Genomic DNA, 6,176 nt, shown 5'->3' with positions numbered 1-6,176 from the left:
ATATGAAACTGAAAAAGCTTCTTGTGCGTTATCATCATTGAGCTTTATTATGGCAAGTAGGTTATGACAATCGAGGTATATGTTCGACCCAGAAAGTCATTGTACCCGTTTGCATGGAGATAAGACAGTCACAAACAAGGAATGCCCCAGTTCATACTAGACTCACAGTGTCCTCATATCCTTGGACAAGTCATAGCATTACTAAGAGACAATCCACAGACAGAAAATACAAATAGGTGACGATACCCCATCCTCACCTTTCTAGTCAAAGACATCCTGGAGATAAAATCTCTAGTCAGAGACATCCCAGAAAAGCTAAAAGACATGTCACCAGAAAGATAAAATCAAAAGAAAACCAAGACTCGACACCAACATCCACTGTAGTCCTCAAGTTTAGTGTCTCTTGTCACTTGTATAAGTCTTATTTGATTGTGGTCACAATGTTTACTTTCACAGAAAGGATAGATAGCACTGAACCATAATGTTGTCTGAGTCTGTTGAAAGATTTGATTTGTTAAAGCCCATTGTTGTTGTTGTGTCTCCTCTGAAACTGACTGAATCCATGAAACTGATACTTTATTGCGGAGAAGATGAAACTTTATTGCGGATCTATGATGCAGATGTTGCTTTATTGCGGATTGTGCGCGAATAGACTGAAGAAAGCTGGAAGAAACTATACTCCTCGAAAACATGTGATGCTCTCAGTTCCACACCCATCATTAGACGTAGGATTTTGCCTTAGCCACAGATAGGATCTGATTTATTATGGATGGAAAAGGGGGGTTTAGGAATGTTTATTATGAATGGCTAACCAATCTTGGGTAGGTCAATAACAAGCCATGATGGGAATGGGTAAGTTTATTATGAACGAATAGGTTGTGAGTGTGTGCAAAGTGAAAGGATGAAAGTGAATCCTGAAGGAGGGAGGAGCAATGTCTCTATGCATGGTGCTGGTGACCCAGTTTTCACCATGGTACTTGCCCAGGGCGCCACCGAAGTGGTTTTCACCGTTGGACGAAATTATTTCTCTTTACTTTTTTTGATTTTTTCGATTTTTTTTGTGTCACAAGGCACCTGTTTGCCAGGTTTTCACCAAGTAACGATTTTTTTGTTTTATAATTTTTTTGTATTTTTGAAATTTTTGATTTTTTTTTTTTTTTTTGTATTTTTGATATTCTGAAGAGCTATGTGTAGAACCTGCGAAGGTGCATGTTGTTGATAGGATCCTCCAAAGGTTCACCTTTTGTAGTTGAGAGCTGATATGCCCCAGAGCCATATACTGCTGTGATGATGTAAGGACCAAGCCAATTTGGTTCGAACTTGCCCTTCTTCTCTCTGTCTTGTTGATTTTTAGGATTTTCTCTGAGAACCAAGTCACCTACCTCAAATGTGCGAGGCTTGACTTTGTGATTGTAGCTGCGACTCATTCGTTGTTGGTAAGCCTTGAGATGATTAAAAGCAATTTGTCTCCGTTCATCTAGCAGTTCCAGTTCTTGTAAGCGAGAGACTCTGTAATCTTCATCAATGATGATGTTTTGCAAAGAGACCCGTAAAGAGGGTAACTCGACCTCGATAGGCAAGATGGCTTCAGAACCATAGACTAGTGAATAGGGTGTAGCTCCTGTAGGTGTACGGACGCTTGTGCGGTAGGCCCAAAGTGCAAGATTAAGTTGAATATGCCAATTACGACCAGCATCGTCGACTGTCTTCTTTAGGATTTTAAGGATTGTTTTGTTAGACGCCTCAGCTTGGCCATTGCCTTGGGGGTAATATGGTGTGGAGAAACGATGAGAGATATGGAAGCGGTCACAGAGTTCGTGAACATCCTAATTTTTGAAGGGACGCCCGTTATCAGTGATAATGGAAACAGGAATACCATATCGGCAAATGATATAGTTAAGGATGAAGGTAGCAATCTGTTTTCCAGTGACTTGTGTGAGAGGCACAGCTTCAATCCATTTTGTAAAATACTCTGTGGCAATGATAATGAATTTATGACCATTGGAAGAAGGAGGGTGAATCTTGCCTATGAGATCGAGTCCCCATTGACAAAAGGGCCAAGGAGACGCAAGTGGCTGTAGTTCTTGTGCTGGCGCATGTATGAGGTCTCCATGAATTTGACATTGCTTACATTTCTTGACAAACTGATATGAGTCTTTCTCCATATTGGGCCAGTAATATCCAGTCCTAATGAGTTTCTTGGCCAAGGTAGGACCACTAGCATGTGGACCACATATCCCTTCATGCACTTCCCATAACGCAATCTGAGCTTCGTCGCTTTCTAGACATCTAAGAAGAGTGCCATCTAGACCTCGCCGGTATAGGATATCAGCTAAAATGACATATCGAGAGGATTGGCGAATGAAGGTGCGGCGTTGGTTATTTGATAGATCAGGAGGTAGGATATTGTCGCGAAGGTATGTGAAGATGGAACCATATAACTGGGATTCAGGACCAACAACACATATTATTTCAGTAGGAGTGATCTCATATGAAGGGACCAAAAGGTTATCCACCAAGAACTCATAGCGGGTCTCATTTGGAGGTAAATTGATCAATGAAGCAATTGTAGCCATGGCATCTGCGGCGCGATTCTGCTCTCTTGGTATCTGCTCAAAATCTATCCTTGTAAAGTGTTGTTTCAGACCATCCACCATTTGTTTATAAGGCATTAACTTTTCATCTTTTGTTTGATAATCACCAGTTGCTTGACGGATAACAAGTTGGGAGTCTCAAAAAACACGAAGTTCCTGGATCTTCCATTGAATTGCAATTCGTAATCCTGTTGTTAATGCCTCATATTCTGCTATATTGTTAGTGCAAGGAAATGATAAGCGGTATGATTTTGGTATAGAATCCCCTTGAGGAGTTATAAAGAGGATGCCAGCTCCTGCCCCGTGCTGTGTGTATGAGCCATCGAAGTACAGTTGCCATGGCTTTGCATGTGATACTGTTAAAATGGATTCATCTGGAAATTCTGAACGTAAAGGAACATCATCTATCATGGGAGCATCTGCTAATTGATCTGCGATGGCTTGTCCTTTTATTGCTTTTCTGTCCACATACTCGATGTCGAATTCACTCAGTATCATTACCCATTTGGCCAGTCGCCCAGTGAGTGTTGCTTTATTGAGAAGGTATTTTAATGGATCAATTCTTGCAACCAACTTAGTCTTATGAGTGAGCATGTAATGTCGTAATTTCTGTGAAGCAAAGACCACAGCAAGACATGCGCGCTCAATTGGTGTGTAGTTTAGCTCGTATCCCACCAATGTGCGACTGATATAGTATACTGCTTTTTCCTTGCCTTCAGTGATTTGTTGCGCTAAGAGTGCCCCCAGTGCTGTTGGAGTAGCTGAAATGTATAATAACAGTGGTTGATCTGGAACTGGTGGCATCAGAACTGGCGGATTTAGAAGATAATCTTTGAGCGTCTGGAAAGCCTGTTGACAGTTGTCATCCCATTTGAATTTGATGTTTTTATGTAGCAGGTGCTGAAAAGGATTACACTTATCTGCTAGTTGTGCTATGACTCTTCGAATAGACTGAAGTCTACCTTGTAAGGATCGAAGTTGACTGATATTTCTTGGTGGTTGCATTTCCAAGATAGCTTTGACCTTTGCTGGATCCGCTTCAATTCCTCTTTTGGATACAATGAATCCTAGGAGCTTCCCGGAGGTTACTCCAAAGACACATTTCTTAGGGTTTAATCTTACTTTGTATTTTTCCAACCGATCAAAGGCAACTGAAAGTATGTCCAAATGTGTATTTCTGTCTATTGATTTGACCAAGAGATCATCAACATAATCTTCCACAGTTACATGCATGAGATCATGAAAGATAGTAGTCATGGCTCTTTGATATGTAGCACCTGCATTTTTTAGCCCGAAAGGCATGACATTCCAGCAGAAAGTTCCCCATGGACATGTAAATGATGTTTTGTGTTGATCCTCGGGTGCAATTCTTATCTGATTATAGCTAGAGAATCCATCCATTAATGATAGCATTTCATGACCTGCTGTGAGATCAACAATCAAGTCAATGTTTGGTAATGGGAAGTCATCCTTTGGACAAGCTTTATTGGTGTCTCTGAAATCTGTTCAAATTCTGATGCTGCGATCTGGTTTACTGACAGGTACCAAGTTAGAGATCCATTCAGGATAATCAATTGGACGTATGAATCCGACATCGAGTAATTTCTCAAGTTCTGCTTTGACTAGTAATGCCACTTGTGGATGCATTTTTCTTAATTTATGTTTTACTGGTTTTGCCCCCGGTTTGACTGTCAGATGATGCATTACCAAATCTGGATCCAATCCAGGCATATCAACGTATGACCAGGCGAAGTTGATTTGTCGCTCTTTGAAGAAACTTATGAATTTTGACCTTTCAGACTCTGTCAATGATTGAGCTAGGAATATGTTGTGTGGAACCTCTTCTGTACCGATGTTTGTTTTGATAGTCTCCTCTACCAACATGGATGATTTTTCCTCATATGATGCTGGGAGAATGTCGAGCCTTCCATCTTCGGGCGCCTCAGAGAGGTTTTCACCCTCAGATGCGTCCTTTCTTTTTACTTTTTTGGGGTCAGATAGCACCACAATGTGGTTTTCGCCATAAGACCCTTGATTTGTTCTTATTTTCACATTTTTGCGACTGGAAGGTCCGACACCCTCACCAAAATATGCCATGCTATTGAGTTCTATGGTGTATCCCGCTTTATGGTCTCCAGGGGGAAGATCATCTCGTATGCCTAGATAATCAATAAAAGCTTCATCGTTTTGGAATGTATCCAACTGTGCAGGTCCTTCACGATCCCAGTCAATGAGTTGGTGGTGAACAAGGGGAAGGCCGTTAATGTCTTCAAAGTTAGCGGGGCTAAGAGTGAAGATGTGGTTATATTCGGGTATGTCAAGGTAATTATCGAGGTCATCGATGGCACTCTCCTCATCAGTCTCGATCACAAGCGAATCCCAATTATCATCACTAGTAGCGCATTCCGGGACAGGTGTTCTCATCCTATGTGATTTCAACCTAGAACCTTGAGACAAGGACTGTGTAGACTCCTCATGGGTTGTTTCTTGACCAACTCTGAATTTGTTATAAAACTCCTCCTCTTTTGTGGGTTCACCTGGCTCTCTGAATGTCTCGGTGAGTTCGTAGTCACTGGAAGACTTGTCGGAACCCCATTCCCATTCGTTGGAATCTGTGGAATAGCAATTCTCTTGTTGAATTTTGGCAGCTTTGATTTGTAAGGCTTCTTCTATCCTTTGGGTGTGGACCTTGGAAGTTAAGAAACCAAGTCCTTTCGAGCGTTCCTTCTTGAAAGTCAATTCAGGTTGTAAAGGTTCAATGATGCCTTCCTTTCGTAACCCCAGAGGGCTTTTTCCATCATACCCAAATTTTTGTAGAATTTTGAAGCCTTTGCCATATTTCTCACATGGTAGATTGACATGATCTTGTGTTTCCTCTTCATTATCTCTGAAAAGCATTTGGTATAAACCTTCCTCTTCTAGTTCACCCCATCTTTGACAGGTAGTAGGGTCCCATTTGAGCGTCATGATGGAGATTTGCTTGCTAGGATGTGGTCTTCCATATTCTTTTGGGGAACTCATGACTTGTCTTAAGTACATGGTCTGATTGAAAGTATATTCCCCCATGCCTTTGTCCTGAAACTTGCCTCTAAGCTCACCTTGTTTGGGTGTCGAAGGTTTTAATGACTCAGGATCAATGTATGCCGACGAAGGAATAGCCTCCCGATTACTAGGAATGATGGTCTCAGTCTTTGATTTCAGGTTATTGCAATATATGAATGGATTAGGATCGCCATTAACTGTTACTTCCACTCCATTATGAGGAAACTTAATGCATTGGTGATATGTGGATGGGACTGCCCTCATTTCATGGATCCAAGGACGTCCTAGTAATATGTTATAAGTGAGATTTAAATCCAGGACTTGACAGACCACATCCTTTGTAACTAGTCCCACTCTGAGATGTAAGATGACTGTACCCTTGGATGAACGCTCTTCATCATCATATGCCTTAATGGTGATCTTGTTTGTAGAATTCACAGCTTTATCAGAATATCCCAATTGTGTGATAGTGCTTAATGTGCAAATGTTTAGACCTGCTCCTCCATCTATCAGGACTCGTTTTATTCGATGTTTGTGTAT

Source organism: Cryptomeria japonica, chromosome 3, assembly GCF_030272615.1.
Source record: "Cryptomeria japonica chromosome 3, Sugi_1.0, whole genome shotgun sequence".
Taxonomy (NCBI): domain Eukaryota; kingdom Viridiplantae; phylum Streptophyta; class Pinopsida; order Cupressales; family Cupressaceae; genus Cryptomeria; species Cryptomeria japonica.
Note: the sequence above shows the minus strand (reverse complement) of the source record.